General features: G+C 44.6%; 1 long non-coding RNA gene across 2 annotated transcripts; it reads right to left on the bottom strand.

Annotated features, from left to right (window-relative positions):
• Window positions 1-11,025: 11,025 nt before the first annotated feature.
• On the bottom strand, window positions 11,026-22,517 carry LOC148121150 (uncharacterized). Of its 2 annotated transcripts, none has more exons than XR_015738556.1 (3): window positions 22,085-22,517; window positions 20,250-20,398; window positions 11,026-11,166 (listed from the first exon to the last, which is right to left on the bottom strand). It is a non-coding gene; the product is annotated as an uncharacterized LOC148121150 (long non-coding RNA). The 2 variants fall into 2 exon arrangements; XR_015738557.1 differs by having other exon boundaries at window positions 20,272-20,398; window positions 22,085-22,509.
• Between the last annotated feature and the right edge of the window lie 883 nt (window positions 22,518-23,400).

Here is a 23,400-nt window from a genome sequence, read left to right as displayed (position 1 = left end):
CCACCAAAGTATGGGACCTCTGCGGAAACTGGGAGAAAGGAGTGCAGGTAACCTGAGCTTGCTGATGGAATTCATTCAGGTCGCAGGTTCCTTAGACCCATTTCACGCCGATCTGACGGATCCTGTAGTCTCTTTCCTAACGTCGGCCTTCTGTCCTGTGTCCTACCGTCACCCAATCCCAAGCAGGGTGGTTTTACCTGTGCGTGGGGGAAGATGGGTCGCCTTGACCTTGTCAACTCATTTCTCTTGAAGCCTTAGCTCGATCTTTCTCTGTATATATTTATACAAGGGGTATAGATCTCGTGGGCGGGAGGAATATGACAATTACAACTAAACACTAAATCATCAAAGTAGCAACCAACAGATAGTTATTCATTTTCAAGAAAGACCTCGGAGACAGTAAAACAAGTCCCCCTGTCTGCTGTCTCTCCATCCACAGCAGTCTTTCTTTTCTTCCGGTCGCGCTTGCTTTATATCCAGCCGGATTAGCCTTGCGAGGAGCAGTCTGCCGAGGCCTCTCTCCTGCTGATCCTCTGTTTATCTCTCCCTAATGCAAATCTGATCAGGTTCCTCAAATCCGACCCGAGTCTCACAAATGTCAAATCCTGTGATCCCTTGTTACTTACGGGTTCTGGCAGACACTTTTTATTCCACTATGACAGACGACAAATAAATGCATGGAAAAGTAATGCAGTTTGTTAAAATTTCACAAAGAGATCACACTCAGGCACGAACGTAGCCAGCATCCTGGAATGTCTCCCCTCGGACTCTTAACCTTTCTCCTCCACCCTGGGGACCATACCCTGCCCTTGGGATAGAGAATTAGCTTTGTGTTTACAAGACTGAGGCATATCAACATGCATTTTGTTTCTGGTTTCTTTAACTTGCTTTTGTGAGGTTCACCCATATTTTTTGTAGTTTATTCATGAAGTTGCATCGTATTCCTTTGTGTGAAAGCAATAAAATGTATCCAGGCAAATGTAGATGGCGATTAGGGTCGTCTACATGTTGAAGCTATTAAAACACTACTTCTATGGATGTAGTGATGACATCTTTTGAAGCACAATGCACGGTAAGTGTATCTCTTGGTCACAGGCCAACAAGCAGAAGTCTTGGATGAAAATTATGGTCATTTTCAGATTTACTGGATTTTTTTTTAAGTTTTCTAAAGTGTTTGTGTTAATTTACACCCTCATCAGCAACATATAGGAGTTCAAAGTTCCCATCAACACTTTTTTTCATTTTGATGGGTGATAATTGGGTTGCCCATGTTTTTAATTTGCATCTTTGTGATAAGCGCTTTCATTTTGTTGGTTTTTATTCTGAGACAGTGTCTACTATAGCCCAGGCTGGCCTGGGACGCATCATGCAGCTGAGGATGACTATCTTAAGAAACCACTTTCTTATGCGGGGAGGGCAAGTTGTGCTGTGGTGCACATTTGGGGATCAGAGGACCCGGAGGGTGGTTCTCTCCTTCTGTCCTATGGGTTGTGGGCTGGAATTCAGGCTATCAGGCTTGGCAGCAAGGGTCTTTTCTCCTGGGCCATCTACCCACACGCTGGGAACGGTCTTGGCCTTGATGAAGAGTGGACAGAGGTGCAGACAGTCACTGCCATGCGAGCCTGCTGAGCACTTTTGCATCTGCTTATTAGTTACCCAGAACCGACTTTGAGAAGTATTTGCTAATGCTCTTTTTTGTGCCCCCCCATTTTTCCTGAATGTTTTGCATCGTCCTGACATCTGACAATGAAGTATCTTTGAGTATTCAACGAATTTTAAATAATTTTATAAAAATTAAATCCCTTATACCTACCATACAATTCTGTTGCTACTACTTTATGAAACTGACTTTATAATATTTCCAACCTCTCCTCTGTCCATCTTAACATGTGCTAACGTGTGCATTTTGTTATTGTCATTGATATTTTTTTAATATTTATTTATTATGTATACAATATTCAATATTCTGTCTGTGTGCATGCCTGCAGAACAGAAGAGGACACCAAACCCCATTACAGATGGTTGTGAGCCACCATGTGGTTGCTGGGAATTGAACTCAGGACCTTTGGAAGAGCAGGCAATGCTCTTAACCTCTGAGCCATCTCTCCAGCCCTGTCATTGATATTTTTGATGCAGGGTTTCTCTGAGTAGCTTGGCTGTCCTGGAACTCACTATGTAGACGAGGCTGACTTTGAACTCAGAAATCTGCCTTCTGAGTGCTGGGATGACAGTTGTGGACTATCTTGCCTGACTCTGTAATGCTTTTATAACATGGATATGATGTTACAGTGGTCTGAGCTTGGAACCTCAGTGCTGGGTGGTTGAAGAAGGAAGATCTCAAATCTGAAGCCAGAGTGGGATACACTGCAGCTTCAGCCCGAGAACCTGTCTGAAAACACCCAAGAGGGCCAATGACCTGGCTCAGCAGGTCGGGCGCTTGGTGCCGAGCCTGACAATCTGAGTTTGATCCTGGAGACCCACATAGGGGAAGGAGAGAGCCAACTCCTGAAAGGTGTCCTCAGACTCCACATTAACTCTATTAATGTGTGCAGGTACAAGCACACATGTGTACAGGCATGCATGTGTATACACACCAAATAAATGAATAAACAATATAATTAATATTTAAAACAAAAGTGCTGAGACAGGCATAGTAGTGCACACCTTTAATCCTAGCACTCAGAAAGCAGAGGCAGGCAGATTTCTGTGACTTTGAGGTCAACTTGGTCTGCTTAGTGAGTCCAAGACAGTCAGAGATCATAGTTAGACCCTGTTTCAAAAAATAAAAAGTGTTATGCTTTGTTTTTAATATTCTGAATATTGGTCTATTATATATTGAAAATAATCTTCCCATTCCAATTTCCTTTTGATTCTTTTAATGATGTCCTTTGAGGAAAAATATTCTTGACATTAAGAGTCTAATTTTATTGTAAAGGTTAGGTGTTTGTTTGTTCATTTGTTTTTTATGTGAGAAATATCTGCCTGCTCCAGGTTGACTTTATCCGTGTCTGCCATCCCTGCTTGGAGCAGCAGGTGTCCTAGCTAGTTTGATCTCAGTGTCATACAAACTAAAGTCATCTGAGCAGAGGAAACCTCAAGCAGAAGAAAGAAAAGCTTCCATAAGAACAGGCTGTAGGCCAGCCTGAAGGACAGAGGTTCTCAGCCTGTGGGTTCCAATCCTTTTGTGGGGTCAAATGCTCTTTCACAGAGGTTGCCTGTAAAACCATTGAAAAAGATTGCTATTCACATTACAATTTATAACAGCAAAATTACAGTTATGAAGCAGCATCAAAAATAATTTTATGGGGGGCTGGAGAGATGGCTCAGAGGTTAAGAGCAGTGACTGCTCTTCTGGAGGTCCTGAGTTCAATTCCCAGCAACCACATGGTGGCTCACAGCCATCTATAATGAGATCTGGTGCCCTCTTCTGGCCTGCAGGCATACATGGAGACTGAACACTGTGTACACAATAAATAAATAAATCTTAAAAAAAAAAACTACTAAGGTGTGAGTACTGCTGTATCCTTAAAAAAAATAATTTTATGGTTGGAGATCATCACAACATGAAGAATTGTTTTGGTTTTTTATTGATTTTCATTGAGTTCTGTATTTTTCTCTGCTCCCCTCCCTGCTCCTCTCCCCCACTCCTTCAACCCTCTCCTAAGGTACCCACAGCATGAGGAATTATATTAAAGGGTTTCAACAGTGGGAAGATTGGCATTTTCTTTCCTTTTCTTTTCTTTTTTTTCCGAGACAGGGTTTCTCTGTAGTTTTGGAGCCTGTCCTGGAACTAGCTTTTGTAGAACAGGCTGGCCTTGAACTCACAGAGATCCATCTACATCTGCCTCCTGAGTGCTGGGATTGAAAGTGCCATGTCACCACAGCCCGGCAGGGCATTTTCTTAATTAGTGACTGATGGGTGAGGGCTCAGCCTATTGTGGTTGAGATCTAGCCTGGGCTGGTGATCCTGGGTTCTATAAGCAGACTGAGTAAGTCATGAGGAGCAAGTCAGTAAGCAGCATCCCTCAATGGCCTCTTCATCAGCTCATGCCTCCAGGTTCCTGCCTGGTTTGAGTTCCTGTCTTGGTTTCTGTCAGTGGAATATGACTTGGGAAATGTAGGCCAAATAAAATAAACCCTTTCCTACTTTTGGTTATTTTGAATGTTATTGACCTCCCCTAAACTCATAGGGAGTTGCATGATTAGGGACTGTCACTTTGTTGGAGGAAGTATGTCATAGTAGGTGTAGGCTTTGAGGTCTCACATATGCTCAAGCCACATCCAGTATTTTGGACCACTTCCTGTTACGTTCCAGTCAAGATGTAAGAACTCTCAGCTCCTTCTCCAGCACCATGTCTGCCTGCATGCTGCCATGCTTCCTGCTATAATGATAATGGACTAAACCTCTGAGCTGTAAGCCACCCCAATTAAATGTTCTCCTTTATAAGAGTTGCTGTGGCCATGGTGTCTCTTCACAGCAATAGAAACTGTAAGATATTCCTCAAGTTGTTTTTGGTTATAGTGTTTCATCACAGCAATGGAAACCTAGTCAAGACAGTGGGATACAGAGGTGAGCCCACATAACATTTCTCTGTGTGAATAGCCAACTGATCTATGTTCCATTTGAAAGATCACCTCCTCCCCGGGCAGTGATGGCACACACCTTTAATCCTAGCACTCGGGAGGCAGAGGCAGGCGATCTATATGAGTTTGAGGCCAACCTGGTCTACAAGAGCTAGTTCCATGTAGCATGAGAGCTGGCTTGCTTGTTGGGGTTTCTGTCCCACCCAGTACCCCACAGCCATCAAGCCCCAAAGAAAATCACACAGAGGTCTCCATAAGATTATAAACTGATTGGCCCATTCGCTCAGGCTTCTTATTAATTCTTGTAACTTATATTAACCCATTATTCTTATCTATGTTAGCCACATGGTTCAGTACCTTTTTCAGCAAAGCAGAATCCTGCTACTTCCTATCTGGCTGACCCACCTATACTTCTTGCCTGGCCAATCAACATTTATTTAAAATGTGATTGACAGAATACAGACAATTCTCCGGCACCAGTTCCAAGACACGCTCCAAAGCTACAGAGAAACACTGTCTCAAAAAACCAAAAAAAAAAAAAAAAAAAAAGAAAAGAAAAAAGAAAAAAAGAAAAGAAAAGAGAAAAGAAAAAAGATCACCTCCTCACTTGCAATTGTCACAAGGCAACTAGCTGCTCATATGCAAATGGACTACTTTCCCAACTCTATTCCTTTCTATCAGTTGGTCTGTGTATCTTTGTACCAATATCAAATGTCTCTATTTCTATTGCTTTTACAACAAGCCTTAATGGTATATCAGAATCTGACTATACATTCAGATAAATGACTGTGCAGTTATTGGATACATGGTAGACAGCCTAGCTACAGTACATTTCAATTCTCAGATAAATGACTGCAGTTATTGGATACATGGTAGACAGCCTCGCTACAGTACATTTCAATTCTCACTGAAAGCTTGAAATAGCTCTGCTCTAGAAGGCATCAGGAAGCCATTGTAGGGCTTTGTTCATAGCTGTATGTTTCTGAGTTTAGTGATTTGATAGTCTTCAAAATGTTTATCTGGAGGTGGTGCTGGGGAGATGGCTCAGCAGTGAAGAGCACTGATGCTCTTCTAGAGGACCCTGGTTTGGTTCAGAGAGCCCACACAGTGGCTCACAACCATCTGTAACTCCAGCTACGGGGTATCCACACCCTCTTCTGACTTCCGTGACACACACATGTGTGTAGTACACATATATACATGTAGGCAAAACAGTCATATCATGCAATAAAATACACAAACTTTTAAATATCAAAATATTTATGTTAAACCTTTTTACAAGAAACTCAGAACACGGTTTCTTGGCAAGCAGAAGACTCTTGAACCACGCAGATTGGAGGTGTGCCATGCCAATGTGGCTCCTGCCATAAACACGCAAATCTACACGTCTCATGTAACGTGTGTGTGCCTGGAAGCAATGTGTAGGGCTTATTTTACGGTTTTGGATAGATACATAAGATACCAAGTTCTGTTGCACATGTACTTTTGGAAACGAAAATATGTAATGGGTTTCTTTGATCATGCAGGCTGAAATACGTAGCATCAAACCATCAAAGGATTCCTGTTGAAATACAGCAGTCACTAGGCCAGGGCTAGCTGTTCGGTTAGTTCACGTGGGGGAGTGGATAATGGTGTGTAAATAGGTCCACACTCTAACCCTGGAACTTTATATGGCCAAAGGGGCGAACGGGCAGATGCAGTTCAACTCAGGAGCCGTCTTGGGCCACCTGCAAGGAGGACTGAGGAAGATCTGACCCCAGGATAGAAGGTAGCACAATTCAGCAAAAAAGGGGATGTGGGGGCGCTAAGGGCTATGCTTCTGGCTTTGAAGGTGGAAGGAAGGGACCCTAATTAAGAACTGCAAAGACCACGACTCTTGAAACTGAGGCAGGTAAAGAAACATTGTCCTTTAGCGTCTCCCGGGTATGTGGAGCTCTCCCAGCTCCTGTTACTCAGGGAAACTGAGTTCTGATTCCTGGTCTCCAGACTTGCAGAACTGTATAATACATACGTACTGTTGTTACAGCAGCCGTGGGAACTAGTACAGTCGGTAACAGCAGCCACGCTGGCATGGAACACCTCAACTCTGTGCTGTTTAGTTGTCTCGCCAAGGTGGTGTATGTGGCAAATCTCACGAACTCTGTATTTTCTGGTGCAGACATTCCTATATGTGTCCAACATCAACTCATCACAGAGTACTTTGTGAAGGACAATCATGCCTGGACAGGTTGTTAACAGCATCTGTTACAGCGGGACCCCAGGACTACAGTAGCTGAGGGGCTCCCTTGACAACATCATCCATTGCTTTCCATCAGTCAAGACCACATGTAAATGGCCTCATTTTTTTTTTCACAAAATCTGATACCATAGAGAGATGTTTCAGTTCAATTCATCTTTTTTTTTTTCTTTTTGAACTCCAGAAACATCAAGTTAGATGAAGCTCACACTTCCCTTGATAACTTGTGTCGCTTAGGAAATAGTGACACGGAGATAACGACAAGTCATTCTTCCTGGCTTCCTCTCAGTGAAGAATTCAAGCAGCAGCTGCTGCCGCCACTCATTCAATCTCACTGGGCATTCGAAACAGGAAAGAAGGAGTGGAGGGATGGCTCGGCTTTGTTTATGTCCGTGTGCATTCCAGGCAGGCCTGCATCAAAGGTGTGAGGGTGGTTGAGACATCTTTAATCTTGGCTTCAAAAGGCTCCACACACAATGGTCTTCACAGCAGAGCTCTGCAGATTTCAGCTCCAGGCCCTGCTTGTCTACACACGTGTGAGGTGGAAGAGCAGCTAGCAGTTCTCAGCCGGGTGTAAGGACTGCTTCCCTTGAAAAGGGTATGAGTAACTGGGAGTGGCGCTGTGCTGTTAATCCCAGCGTATTTACAATCCCAGAACTCTGATGGTCCGATGGCCGAGAAAGGGTGATGCTTGCTATAGGTCTGAGGGCAGCCTGGGCTACACAGTGAGTTCAAGGCCAGTTTAGGTTACACAGTGAGATCCTATCTCTAAAGGACCCAAACAAACAAATATACAAACAATTTTTGAAATGCAAGCAGGGACTGGAGAAATGCCTTAACAGTTGAGATCACTAGCTCCTCTTTCAGAGGGCCTGAGCTTGGTGCCCAGTACCCATGTCACTGGGGGTAAGCTTTGGGGTCCCGAAGACCCAGATGTAGAACACTCAGCTCCTTCTCTAGCACCATGTCTGCTGCATGCTGCCATGCTCCTCACCATTGTGGTAATGGACTAAACCTCTAAACTGTAAGTCAGCCCCAATTAAATATATTCCTTTATAAGAGTTGCTGTGGGACTTAGCTCCCAAGGTCCAAATGAGGAGCAGAAGGAGAGAAAACATGAGGAAGGAAGTCAGGACCACGAGGGAACCTTCATCTGGCGATGGATGGAAGATAGAGACAGAGACCCACATTGGAGCAATGGACTTAGCTCCCAAGGTCCAAATGAGGAGCAGAAGGAGGGAGAACATGAGAAAGGAAGTCAGGACCGCGAGGGGTGTGTCCACCCACTGAGACGGTGGGACTGATCTAATAGGAGTTCACCAAGGCCAGCTGGACTCGGACTGATGGAGCATGTGATCAAACCGGACTCTCTGAATGTGGCTGATAGTGGAGGCTGACTGAGAAGCCAAGGACAATGGCATTGGGCTTTGATACTACTGCATGGACGGGCTTTGAGGGAGCCTTGTCTGTTTGGATGTCCACCTTCCTGGACCTGGGGGGAATAGGGAGGACCTTGGACTTCCCATAGGGTAGGGAACCCTGACTGCTCTTTGGCCTGGAGAAGGAGGGGGAGTGGGAGTGGGGGAAGGGGAGGGAAGTGGGAGGAGGGGAGGAGGTGGAAATTTTTAATAATAATAATAATAAAAAAGTTGCTGTGGTCAAGGTGTCTCTTCACAGCAATAAAACTCTGACTAAGAACACATTAGAAGGAAAACAATCACCACTAAACAAACTATTAGTCTTTCCTAAAATAAAACATCCCATGTTAGACTCCCTGACACTCTGAATCTAGTTGGGAAAGGAAACTTGCAGATACCCAGTGGCTCTGTGTATATGTGTACATGTGTGTTCTGTCTGTGTGTGTGTGCACGTGTGCGCACATATGTGTTTTCCTTGTGTTAAAATATATGCAATCCTGGCACTTTGGAGATGGAGGAGCAAAGGTTCAAGGACATTGTTGACTACCTAGGGAGTTTGATGCTAGCCTGGGTTTCATCAAACAAATAAATTATATGGATCATAACATGTATCCTTTTAACCATTATAAGCATACAGTTCTGTGGGATTAAATTCATATCATGCAACCACTATCTATTTCCAAAAGATTCTCAACATTCCAAATAGAAAACTCTGTACCCGTGGGGTGGTGGTGGCACACGTCTTTAATCCCAGCACTCAGGAGGCAGAGGCAGGGCGGATCTCTGTGAGTTCAAGGCCAGCCTGGTCTACAAGAACTAGTTCTAGGACAGGCTGCAAAGCTACAGAGAAACCCTGTCTCAAAAAACAACAACAAAATAATAACTCGGTTATTTAAAGGGATGACTTTTATAAACAGAAACTTAAAGGAGTGCCAAAGCTATTTCCTTTTAGGCGTGGTTGTGCACACCTTTAATCCCAGCACTTTGGTGGTGTAAGTAGGCAGATCTCAGTGAGTTCAAGGACATACAGTGAGTTCCAGGACGCCAGAGCAACACAGTTAGACCCTGTCTCAAAGAAAAATAAAGAAATAAACGCAAAAACCAACCTATTGCTTATATTATACAAATTCTGAATTCGAGGTTTGTGTAACCTATGGTCAACAAGTATGTGTTACAGTGAGTGTGTACAAAACATTCATCACAACACCGTTCAATAGCCCAAAGGAGGAAACCCCAATATCTATCGATAAATAAATGGGTAACCAAAGTGTGGTGTATACCATACAGGGAGATATTATCCAGCCTTAAAAAGGAAGAGAACTCTGACCCATGCCACAAAATAGGTAAACCTTGGCTGAGTGAAATAAGGCAAACAAGAAGAAAATGTATAATCCTGCTTACAGGAGTGGACATAGTCAAATTCTGCCTGCCTCTGCCTCCCGAGTGCTGGGATTAAAGGCGTGCGCCACCACCGACTGGCTAATAGCCAGAGTTTTGAAAGTTTCACACTGCCGATGTCTCGCTCAATCCAGATCAGTTACGTCAGAGGCTTCGGAAGTGGGACATAGGCATTAGTGTCAGCTGTAAATCTTACCAAGTGATTCCTATGCGCAACCATCTTTGAGAATTATGGCCTAAAAAGTTAACCAGTGAACACTTGTCATGGCTGAGATATAAAATGTTCCCCACAGGCTCATTTACTGAATGATTGGTCCCAGCTGTTGGCGCCGTTCTAGAGAGTTCTGAATATTTTAGGTGGTGGGGCTAGATAGAGCAAGTCCCTGGGGAAACCTCATCCCTGTGTCTCCCCCTCTCCCACCTTCCCTTCCTGTCTCTCCTTCCCCTCACCTCCCTTTCTGCTTCCTGAAGCTGTTCTCCTGCCCCTAGCTCCAGGTACCAGAATGTTCTGTCCAAGTGCATGGTACTAAATCCTTCTGAATTTACAAGCTAAATAAACCTTTCCTCCTCAGGTTGTCCTCGTGCGGTTCTGGTCACTGAAATGCAGAAGTCGCAAGCTATGGTTCCACCTGATGCTCTTCTCTTTGCCTACATATTCGAGAGTATCCCGACAACTCCCAGACCTTCTCATTCAAGTCAGTCAGATCGAACTCACTTTCATACTTTTAAGACCTTCAGAAAAGTCAACATGGTGGTACATTCCTGGGAGGCTGAGGCAGGATTGCCATGAGTCCAAGATCAGGCTGGGGTACACAGTAAGACCATGTCTGGCAAAGCCTGCAACAAAGAAGAACCAGGTAGCAAGTCTCCGAGCAGCCTGGTGCTCACGATGTAGGAAATAGTGGTGTGGCAAGAGGTGGGATGGGTCCTGAGTGAACTTCAGGAACGAGACTCTAGTCATGTTAATTTCAGACTAAAAAAAAAAAACAGACAAATAAACAAAAAAAAAAACCCCACCTAATTCTAACACAGTGTTTACTCCTGCTTTAGAATATGTGAAGTATTCAGAACAGGGCAGACAGCAAATGCCTTTTTAGTGCTAGCTTCTAGACTCGTTGATGGAGTCTTTAAGAGGGAGCCACATATATGGGACATTGTTTATTAGCTTTTGGCTAAGATCCGGTGTGAATATATGAAGAACATGTTCTTCAGCACGGTGAGAGTATCACACAAAAGATGAAGGAAGAGAGAGAGTCTTTGAATGGCTGGATGCATATGAAGTTCTGAAGCCCAAGACCCAGGAGTTTATATGCCTGTTTAACTTATATATATAATTACATGGATATATATAAAATTGGTGTGTTAGTACAATGATTGCTAAATACAAAATGTAGAGAAGATGTTTATTAAAATTCATAATAAGGGACGAGACATGCAGTTTGGCTAGAAGGCTTGCATAGTGTACAGCAGGTCCTGGGTCTGCTCGACTGCACCGTAGAGGGACGCTAGCCCCACACAAAGTAAGTGAATCTGAATATAAAAGAACACGTGAAAAAGAAAAGCTATCATTAATTTTAGAGTCAATTATGTGGCAATTAGGGAATTTCAGTGGTTTCATAAAATTTTACTACAGTGAATTAAAATACAGAAGCATGCATTGCTATATTGTTCCAAGCTTTAAAAGAGAGTAAAGCAAAACTTAGATTAGTGGAAATTATTAGGGAATGATTATTTTGAGGTTGTTTGCTTGTTTGCTTGCTTGCTTGTTTCAATCCAGGTTTCTGGCTGGCCCGGGACTCAAGAGATCTGCCTGCCCCTGCCTCAAGTGATGGGATTAAAGGTGTGTGCCACATACCTAACAAAAACAATATTTATAACACAGTTGGGAGAAAGTAACTTTCTATCTACTTTGAGGAATTCAACTGAAAGACACTGGAGTAGCTGAGCAGGTACCTTATGATTTTAAGTATCTGGAAATGGGAACAAAATAACCAAGAGTGTAGGAGGGGGTGTTGAGGTGACTCAGCCGGGGAAGGCACTCGCCTTCAAGCCCGAAGACCTGAGCTTGACCCCAGCACACACATAGTGAAAGGGGAAAATTTGCCATCATTTGTCCTCTGATCTCTGCACATGCACAAACGCAAACAAACAATGTAATTAAAAACAATTCTCTTTTGTGTTCTGCCAGCATGTATGCCTGCACGCCAGAAGAGGTCTCATTACAGATGGTTGCAAGCCACCATGTGGGTACTGGGAATTGAACTCAGGACCTTGGGAAGAGCTGCCAGTGCTCTTAGCCTCTGAGCCATCTCTCCAGCCCCTAAAAACAATTCTTAAAGAGCACATCAAGATAAGCTCTAGGAGATGACTTGGTAGGTTCAGAGCACTTGCCACATGCTTGTGAGGACCTGGGTTCTAATACCACCACCCCAATCCAGGAATAGCTGTATGCTTCCATAACCCCAGTGCTGGCAGGGGAATGGGAATAGGGCGCTGGGGCTTGTGGGTGTCCAGTCTCACCAAATTATAACCAAAATGGTGAGTGCTGGGTGCAGGGAGAGCCTTTTGTTTAAAGGGACTCAGAGAAGAGTATCTGAAGATTGCCTCTTACATTCACCACACCACACACACACACAAACACACTCACATACATCAAATAGAAACCTAACGCCCCCCAAAATAAAACAAGCAAACAAAACTCCCAAATATCCTGGTAAAGTCTCCAAGCCTCCTAAGCAGCCCTCCTAACCAGTCCTCTACCTGCTGTATTGCTTCCCTGTAAGCCCATCCTGCAGCCTGGTATGGTGAGGTCCTTTTAGAAATCTTCATAAGACTGGGACACTCTCATCATGTCACACTCCAAATTACCTTCGCATCCTACATAAATAAAATCCAAATCCCTAAGCAGTTCTGCGTCCCCATGTGAGCTGTCCTTGGCTGGCAATATTTGTCTTCAATCCACTTCACAAGCCTGGATCCTTTTTATCTTTTAGATCTCAGCTTAAATGGTTCTTTCTTGTAGAAGCCATATGCAAGCTCCGCGTTTAAATCAGAAAAAGCTATTCAATGTTCTGTATGGCAGTCACTGACACTTGCTATTCAGTACACAGTCTCAGAACCCAGGGAGACAAGGCTCTATTATTATCATAGGCATCTTTAGCAAGTTCACTGAATCCCAAGAATTGGGAAAAAGCTCCAGTAGGCAGCAAGACAGTGGCTTAACAGAGCTGTCACTGGATTTTCTGTCCTGCTGTCCACAAGACAACTTGCTAGCACCGCAATCACACAATCTGCTGATTTTCACTCTGGTGCGCTGCAAGGTGCTATTTCTTTGAGAATGATCCCTTCTTGACAGACTAAAAGATGGTGTTTTGTCTGCTGTCTGTGTCTAGCACCTAGAATCTCTGTAGCATATGCTAAGGATGCCGTGAGTGCTTTGTGCTGCTCAGACCCTCGGCTGAGGTCTACCCACACGAGAGAGAAACCAGCTTCAATTAGCAGTGTTGTCTACAGATTTAAATCTGAATCTCAGCTAAAAACTGTCCTTACAGGGACAATCATACTGCTTGAACCGTATCTTGGGTACTCCCAAACCCAGTCAAAGAACACATGAAATACCCTCAGTGTGATGAGGGCAGGCAGCTGGAAAGAATGGCCAACTGCGTAGAATGGGGCAATACTTCAGCTAAGATCTTTTTAGGGGGCTGAATACCTAGTGTTTAAGAACAATTGTTTCTTTGGCAGAGAATCCAAGTTCACTTCCCAGCTCCTATGTCAGGTGACTAACAACTGCCTTTAACTCCTTTGGCAACAATGCTTAGACTAGATACTGTTAAGTTGACGAGAAAGGCAAATTCCGTATTGGAGCTGGGAATTGATTTCTCATAGGGATACGGCTTAACAGTCTGCACCGCATAGAATTCCAAGCACAGCTGAATTGAAGTTAGCAAATTTCAAGTGATAGAAAACAGGGCTGATTTCACAGAAACAAAGCTACAAATGATAAAGGGATGCGAATGAAGGTTCCAGTGCTGATGTCAGCATTGGGGAAAGCAATATGAACATCCTAACGTAAAGCATTCTAGATACGCAGTATCCGTGGATACAAGGATTACTATATATACATCTGTGGTCTAGCTATGTCCCTGAGGGAGGCAATGCAGAGAGATACATGGATACCCAAGTAGTGCAAATACTGAGTGTATCTCATGCCCAGATCTTGGTTTGTTTATTATATCTACCTATCTATCTTTCTATCTATTTTGGTTTTTTGAGACTGGGTTTCTCTGTGTAACAGTACTGGCTGTTCTGGAACTCACTTTATAGACCAGGCTGGCCTCTAACTCACTGAGATCCACGTGTCTCTGCCTCTCAAGTGCTGGGATTAAAGGTGTGCACCACCACTGCCTGTCTAAAATTTATTTATTTTTTTTATTTTATGCACTTTGATGTTTTGCCATGGTATCAGGTTCCCTGGAGCTAGAGTTGCAGACAACTGTGAGCTGCCATGTGGGAGCTGGGAATTGAACTAAGGTCCTCTAGGAGAACAGTTAGTGCTCTTAACTGCTTAGTCATCTCTGTGACCCAGATCTTGATTCTTAAAACCATTTTTTAAAGGGCAAGGACAATCATTTCCTGGGGGTGCGGTGATGGGCAGGAAGGGTACGTGATAAGCCTGGAAGAACTATAAAATGTGTACTGAACGCCAAAAACAAACCCAAGAAGGTCAAAGGGTCAAAGGCATGTCATAAACACCAAGGAATCAACTCTGAAGAATTCTGGAAGGCCAAAGTTGGAACACACACACACACACACACTTCTAGGAGTCCGTTGTCATAGAAACTGGAAGCAGAAAGCTAAAGTGTCTGAGACCTGGGAGCAGGCTAACAAACTTTTGCCAACCAGTGCTCCTTGAGTTTCTTCTGAACCATAGGTGTGAAAAGAGTCCCGGCCCCATCATGAAAGCTGAGAACTGGGACGGGAGAGAGAGCTCAGTGGTCAAGAGCAGAGGACCTGGGTTTGGTTCCTGGTACCCACATGGCAACTCATAATGGTCTGTCACTCAAGTTCCAGCAACCCAGTGCCTTCTTCTGACCTCTGTGGACACCACATGCATGTGGGCACTTAAAGACACTTCAAAATAGAATCTCTTTTCTATAACTTAAAATGTTTACAAAAGTTGAGTTTTAAATATTAAAGATGACTTTATGTCCATCTTTAGTGTTTCTGGGACTATTTCCCACAGGCTGCAAAGCCATACAAACAGAAGAAACAATAGACCTAGCACTCTGTGGCTTTCTCTGTTTCAAAAACACTTGAGATATTTGATGAGCATTTCCTACCCTCCCAGTAGGCATTTTCAACCTTCCAATGATAGTGCCCCCCATTTTACAGCTCTTCTCTGATCTCAGAATTTGATATTGTAACTTTGCTTATATACACATCATTCACACCCAGCACTAAAGTTGCAACTTTGTTTAATGGTTCTTAAGAGATTAACTGTCCTTGCGGCATACTATATCCTTCAGACCTTTCTTTTATGCTCCACCCTACTGTGAGAGTTTGTTTCTTACCCTCTGTTGTGGTTTGAAAGAATACAGCCCCGGAATAGTGCCACTCTATTAGGAGTTGTAGCCTTGTGTGTGATACATAGTTCACTTCTTGTTGCCTGCATATCAAGATGTAGCCAGCACCATGTCTGCCTACATCACCATGCTCCCTGCCCATGATGATAATGCACTAAACTTCTGAAAACGTAAACCGCCACTTCAGTGAAATATTTCCTTTACAAGAGTTGCTGTGGTCATGGTATCTCTTCATAGCAATGGAAATCCTAACTAAGACACCCTCCTTTGACAATAACCATATTAGAATGAAGAAACCTTCTACTAAGGATCTGCCCAGGCTCTATTCACAATTTGTGATTCTACACTAATAAAGTACGAGTTTGGTTCAATGTCCCACAGTTTGTTTATATTCAACTTCTTTTTTGTGACAAGATCTAGCCTTGGCTGGCCTTTTACTTGCCATGTAGACCAGGCTAACTTCAAACTCACAGAGGCCTGCATGCCTCTGACTCTGGAGTACTGGGATATGAAATGTGTGCACCACCACACCCGGCCCTATATTCAACATTTAAAGTGTTCACCTCCTTTGTCCTGGTTAGCTTTACTTGCAACTTGACACTGCCTGCAGATATCTGAGATGAAAGCCTCGATTGAGGTTTGCCGAGATAAGATTGACCTATGAATGTATCTGGAAGAGGGGGTGCACTGATTATTAATTGCGCTCCCAGCTCACTATGAGCCGCAGCACCCCTGGGCAGGTGGGTGGCTCTCGACCGTGTAAGAAAACCAGGAAAGCACGAGCCTGCAATCAAGGCATCAAAGTATGGTTCTTCTCGAAGCTGCTGCTTCAAATTCCTGCCCCATTTGATTCCTGCACTGGCTTCCTTCACTGATCATTTGTGACCTGGAAATAAAATTAAATAAAATGGCCAAATAAAATAAATCCCTTTCCTTGCCTATGTAGCTTTTGGTCACGGAGTTTTTTAAAGCAACTGAGAGGAAACTGGAACACCCTTCCTTGGGGTTTTTCGTGAGTTTTTGACTTACTGCTCCACTTTCGTTTACAAGTGCATGTATGAATACATCATGTTTTTTAGTTCCTTCTCTTCTTAGGCACTTACTCCAAGACTAGGAAAAACGAAGCGTTTGATACAATAAATACTTCCTTTACAGCATCCGTACAGTCCTAATCTCACCCAGTGCCCAGGGTGCTAAGACGGCTGCCTTCATGGCAAACGACTCACAGTGGTTCTCAACCTCCAAATGCTGCAACCCTTCAGGACGGTGAGTTTCTCCTGTTGCGGTGACCCCAACCATAAAATTATGTTCTCTGCTACTTCATAACTGTAACCCTTGCTACTGTTATGAATTGTAATGTAAATATTTTTAGAAATAGAGGTTTGCCAAAGGAGTCGTGACCCATAGGTTGAGAACCGCTGCTCTAGAGTAAATCCCTTCAGGACTTGTGTGGCCAAGAGAGGCCATTTGGCGTGAATGCTTTATACCTTTCCCCTAAAGGAAATAGATTTCAGCCAGTCCACAAATGTACAAGATGACTAGGCAGTTTACTCTCTCTGGGGTGTATTCAAAAGAAGAAAAGCCAAGGACACATGCATACATTTGAATTTTCTACCTTTAGACAAAATCAATGCTCTCTTATTAACATAATGTGGTCATTTGAAAAATTCTAGTGTGTCCCTGAGAGGAAAACTTACCTTCTACCCACTAAGTTTACAACCTGGCTTCATGGTTGATTTTCTAAAGCTTAACTGATCAATAAGAAAATGGCATATTGCATACACACGCTCATTCTATGAGGAATTCTTTCAAAAGTCAGGTCAAGGTAAGAGCAGTGCGTGCATGCGTGTGGTAAAAAGCTTCAGAGGGAAGGTCTGATAAGGTTTATTTATGCAACTCAGTCCCTTGGGATGCCTTAGCTCTCGGTCTCCTGGCATCAGGAGGCTCCCTTGAGGGGGTTGTGACAGCTGAATCCGCAGAAAGGTCTGCCCGACTCATCACAGGTCAGTGTAGATGAGGCTTTCCCCCGCAGCTGCTGTTTGCTCAGATGTTCCGACTCGGTAGTTTTTAGGTCGTCCTGACGGGCTGTCAGCCCCTGCCCTGCCCCCCTGGCAAACTGACATGAGGTTTCCCTTGCAAACAGCCAGCTCGATTGCTGCAGACAAGACTCAGGTGAGAGGTCGGGAGTTATAGCTCCATGGAGGGCAGGAACACAGATTAGAACAAGGTTGAAAAGGCTCACAAGATCAAAGGGAACCGCACAGCCCCATGTTCCATTAAAGCGAGCTTTCGCTCCTGGAAGCAGGTCAGTCCAATTAAATGACGGCACAGCCTTTATTTGATGTGGGGTATTGACCTGTTCATTTCTACACTGCAGATCAGACGTGACTTCTTATTTACGTAGAGGCAGTGCCGCAAGCCAACAGCTGCACAAGCACTTGCCGGTTGTCTGCTCAGTGTGTCCAGGACACAGTCTGGGGATACAGGAGTGGCACTTCATAGTCTCAGGCAGTGTTGTCCCAGGGAAATATTCAGATCTGCCTTTTCTAGATAGTCAGTTTTCGAACGTGGAAAAAAGGGTCCACATGGCTCAATGAGTTTGGAGTATGTGGGTAGACTGTCTAGGAGTTGTTGGCTGCATCTGAACGGCGCTTCATGAAGGACCTCAGGTTTGCAATCTGCCACACAGCTGAAGTGGGATATGCCCTTGCCGTCATTTCTGGGGCATCCCCTGACAAGACTGCAATGCTCGCGGGTCGGTAGAGGGTGCGGGTGAAGCACTCTAGAGTACAGCATATCAACAGCTGTGTATACAGAGGAAGCCTATCGACTGTGATTCGGTAGCACTCACCTCGGATTGGACAAGGAGCGCGCAAGCGGAGTGTGCCGGCTCAGCCAGAGGCCCGCTACCAGTTACTCACACTACTTCAGAATTCAGTATCTGACTTCCGGGAAGACCCAGGAGCATGGTGTGCCATGTTTCTTAGAAGCACAGTGTGCCAGATAGGCTGGCCGCCAGGTGATGCCTGAATTTTCCCCTACAGGGGTAGTTGCTAGGGAGGTGACAGCCAAGTTCACATTATCTTGATCATCTGAGATCTTTATATAACTTTTTATACATAAATTACAGAGACCAGGGCCATTTTCCGACAAGGTCGGTATGGTGCCTGTGAGACACACGGCTGAAATCTGGTCCCCTGTGACCTTTTTTACTAGTCATGTTGGACTTTACACATCTCTATTTTCCATGTGCCTCTGGTGGGCTTTCAGACCCAAACCAGGCAAGATACAGGGTAAAGCTGACTGTCCTGGTTTGCTGCTACTGTGATTAAAAACTATGACCAAAAGCAATTTGGGGAGAAAGGACTTATTTGGCTTACATACCCTATCATAGTTCATCACTGAGGGAAGCAGGAACTAAAAGCAGGGCAGGAATCTGGAGAGAACGGAAGCAGAGATCATGGTGGACTACTGATTATTGACTTGCTTCCCATGGCTCAATCAGCTTGATGTTGTTAATATTATTGCTGTTACTATTATTATTTTATTATATTTAAATTGTTTTTATTGAGCTATATATTTTTCTACACTCCCCCCACTTCCTCTCCTCTCCTCTTCTACCCTCTCCCATGGTCCCCACACTCCCAATTTACTCAGGAGATCTTGTCCTATTCTACTTCCTGTGTAGATTAGATCCATGTATGTCTGTCTCTCTTAGGATCTTCTTTGTTGTCTAGGTTCTCTGGGATTGTGAATTGTAGGCTGGTTTTTCTTTGCTTTATATCTAAAAGCCACTTATGAATGAGTACATATTATTTTTGTCTTTCTGGGTCTGGGTTACCTAACTCAATATGATGTTTTCTAGATCAATCTATTTGCCTGCAAATTTCAAGATGGCATTTTTTTCTGCTGTGTAGTACTCCATTGTGTAAATGTCCCGCATTTTCGTTATTATTTTAAGTACAATTGTGGTGGTTTGACTGAGAATGGGCCCTATAGGCTCAGATGTTTGAATGCTTGTTCCAAAGTTGGTGGAACAGTTTGAGAAGGATTAGGAGCTGTGGCCTTTTTGGTGGAGGCATGTCACTGGGAGTGGGCTTTGAGGTTTCAAAAGCCCATGCCATTCCCAGTTAGTGCCCCCTCCCGCCTCCCTAACTTGAAGACCAGGATGTAAGCTCTTAGCTACTGCTTCGGCACCATGTCTGCCTGCCTACTGCCATGCTCCCTGATTTGATAGTTGTGAGCTAACCTCTGAAACTGTAAGCAACTCCAAAAACTCATTCTAACTAAGTTGCTTTGGTTATGGTGTTTCTTCACAGCAATTAAAAAGTAACTAAGACAACCAAGGGCCACCTGCCTAGAAATACCACCACCCACTATGAATCATTAATCAAGAAAATGCCTCACAGACTTGTCCACGGGCAATCTGATGGAGGTATTTTTCTCATTTGAGGTTGACATCCCTTTTCCCAGATGTCAAGTTGACAAAAAACTAACAGCATAGCACACTTGCATTTCAGAGTGACAGCCTGTGGTAGTTTGAAAAAAAAAATGGTACCCATAGGGAGTGAAACTATTGGGAGGTGTGACTTTGTTGGAGGAAGTATCTCACTGTGGGGGTGGACTTTGAGGCTTCCTATGCTCAAGCCACACACAGAGTGGTACTCAGTTCACTTCCTGCTGCTTGTGGATCAAGGTGTAGAACTCCTAGCTTCTTCTCCAGCACCATGTCTACCTACATGCCACCCACCATGAAGATAATGAATGGATTAGACCTCTGAACTGTAAGCCAGCCCCTATCAAATGTTTACTTAATAACAATTGCCTTGGTCATGGTGTCTCTTCACAGAAGTAGAAACCCTAAGACATAGCTCTAGAAAAAGGTGTCAAAGAAATGTCAAGGTCAGGGAAGGGAGTTCCTTCAAATATATGGTCTAAGATAAAGATTATTTCATGGTGTAGTTTACTACTGGGGTCTGTGAGAAGGCTCCAGAAATGTTTTAGTTTGAGGTAAATCACAGGGTGTACCTTCTGATTATTGTATGATCACCTGGATCTACTTGGCCACGCTGAGTCTGGAGATTTCATTTTGATGGCAGTGTAGGTGGTTAGCAGTACCTTGTAGGAATCCTACCTGGTATGTGACAATGTGTGTCCTTCCAAACAGAGATGGATACCTGAGCATTTGGATGAAACAGAAGGCAAGGGTGATCAGTGAAGACCATACATTGGTGACATGCTCTAAGAATAACAACTCTTTATGCCTTTTTCTGCGCTGGGAGCCAAACTCAGGGCTAGCTTACATAGGTTAAGCAACTACTCTGCCACTGAGCCACATCCTCAGCACAATCCCTGCATATAACAAGCTACTGTATGGAACTGCTTGCTCATGCTCCCAAATGTAGCACAGGATAGTCTCGAACTCACTACATAACCGAGGTCAGTCTCAGATTCTCAGCAATCTCCTGAGTTTCCTCAGTGCTGGACTCACAAGCATGTGCTAGCACTCTTGGCTTCCAAAACTTACTTTAAAAGATTATGCCCTGCTAGGTGTGGTGGTATATGCCTATAATCCCAGCACTGGAGAGATGAATGCAAAAAGATTAGAAGTTCAAGGCCAGCCTGGGCTACATAAGACCCTGACTGAGAAACAAATGGCAAACAAAAAACAAAGATCATTGTTTCTATGGGAAAAGTCTGATTTTTTTTGAGGGGGTGGGGCACATTTGAGACAGTATTCATCTGTATAGCCCTGGCTATCCAGGAACTCACTCTGTAGACCAGGCTGGCCTCAAATTCACAGAGATCTGCCTGTCCATGCTTCCTGAGTGCTGGGATTAAAAGCGTGTGCCACCATCACTGCCTGGTTAGACTTTTTTTCCCTTTTTAAATAAGAGACAACTGTCATAGAGTATACTATTCTTTTTTTTTTAGTTTCTCTTGTCCCAAAGATTAAGAAAAGTAAGTTTAATGGCCAGATTCACTGAGAACAAACTGAGTTCCTAGGTGAAAAGGCTTGCTAAATTTGGTATATGGAGAGAGGAGGCCAGAACTGGAAATGGACAATGGCAATTTTACTGTTTTCAAAGAGACCAACGCACCAGGAAAGCTTCCATGGGGGTAGCTGGAAGGGCTAAAACTGGGGATCCACTGGCTAAAAATTCATGTAATCTTTTGTTCTTGGAGAATGGATGAAAAATTAACTCAAGGCAGTTTGGGGGTTTGACTACCGTGAGCTATTTTACCCTCTACTTGGGAAGAGCTATTCGTACCCACTGTCTCGGTTAGCCAGTGCCGTAGACAGAGTGCAAAAGGGTATTTTCTATGTGATTCTGGTAGTTGGGCAGGATAAGCGTGAATTCATCGCTTGTGCTACGACTTCAAAAAAACTTTACAAGGATGAAAGTTTCTTCTGGTAAAGCTGTGACTTCTTTCGAAGACTCTTGCAATGGTCTTACTGGTTTCTGTGTCAGCCTTAAAAGGCACAGGAAGGGATGATTTGGGGTGTGCCTCCTCCTCCCAAGTGCTGGGGTAAAAGGCATGCACCACAGCTGCCTAGCTGCGGGTGTTTTACTTTTGCTTCTTTTAAAGCAAATGTCAGCCCCGGCAGCTGCAGTAGACGTGTTCGGGAATCCTCAAGCTATCTCGGCGTCCAGGCTGTTCACGTGCTTGCAATCCCATTAACTTCAGGCCAGGCAGCTGCTTGGAGCCTGCTGTGGCTTTGGGGATCAGCCCTGGTTGACTGGCCCTGCGGAAGTGCTGTCGTCAGGGTGACGGGAGATGCTACCCCTCAGTTCTGGCCGCTGGGAGCTTAGGGCGAGCAAAGCTCGAGGGAACATGGGGAGGCCGCCCTGATGCCTTACCTGTGGGACACTCTCCGCCAAGCCCCTGCATCCGCCTAAAGCCAAGACCGCAGCCAAACCGGGACACGAAACCTATCAGCACGTGTCGGGGCGGGACCGTAGACAAGCAGCCAATCCAAAGTAGAGTACAGCGCGCAGCCAGCCAATCCCAGCGAAGACTCGGGCGGGACCTGTGCCTGTTGTAGGCAGTTCCCGGGCCTGACCATTGGCTACTGAAGATGTTCAGCCCGCCTCTCCTTTTCCGGCCCTGGGTGTGGAGGGAAAGGTCTGGACGCCGGACTTTCAAACCGGATTCATCAGGCTTCCACCAGGCGTTGGTGCTAGTTCCGGCGCTCTCGTCGGGTCTTCACGATTGTTCTGTCCGCACCTCTGTTCGCAGGGGATTCTTTGAGTCCCGGCCTCCTGGCTTCCGGAGCCACGAAGCTCTGGGCTCCATCACCAATATCATATAAACTAATAGTGGTGCAAGCCTATATTCCCAGCATGCTTTGGGCGGAGGCAGGGAGATCCTGAGTTCATGGTTATCTTTGCCTACCTAGCTAGTTGAGGTCAGTCTGTAACAAGTAAGCCTGGCAAGACAGAGAGAGGGAGGTAGGGAAGGAGGAGAGAGGAAGATTCAGTGAGTAAGTGATTTGGAACCAATTTTGGAGATGGGATCCTCAGGGCAAACTGGCAGGCTGGACTAGCTAAATCAGTGAGCTCTGGATTTTTTGTTTGTAAGCCTAGCTTTAACAGCTGAGCTATCTCTGCACGCGCCAACCTCCCCGCATCTCAATGTATAAAGTAGAGCATCAACAAAGAAGATATTCAATATCAGCCTCTGGATTCTGTACACACATGTGCATAGGTGAGCCCACACACATGTGAACATGAACACACACCACATATTACAAGTCAAAAAAAAATGGAGTCAGGCCAGAGAGGAGGAACATGCGATTATGAAATAAAGTCAATTCTCTTTCTGTAGAAGAGACAGCATTGTGTTGGGATGTCAGTCCATTACACAAGCAGAGGGCGGGTGGGGAACACTGCCAATCAGCCTGAGAGTAAACAGTGAAACTGAAGTCGTACACATTGACCCAGACTGTGGAACTGCTAGCTTAGCGGACAGACATGAATACAAGAACCATTTGAAGCATGTAAAGCTGTCACCTAAGAGGTGCTCTGGGGACGTGGAGAGATGATTCAGTAGTTAAGAGCACTGGGTTGTTCTTTCAGAGAACCTGGCACCTTTCCCAGCGCCCGCCTGTCGGCTCACAATCATCATTAACTCTAGTCCTAGGATCTGACGCCCTCTCCTGGGCCTCCTCAGGCAC

This window comes from Myodes glareolus, chromosome 8 (genome assembly GCF_982192425.1).
Source record: "Myodes glareolus chromosome 8, mMyoGla1.1, whole genome shotgun sequence".
Classification (NCBI taxonomy): domain Eukaryota; kingdom Metazoa; phylum Chordata; class Mammalia; order Rodentia; family Cricetidae; genus Myodes; species Myodes glareolus.
This window is presented reverse-complemented; position numbering and strand designations above follow the sequence as displayed.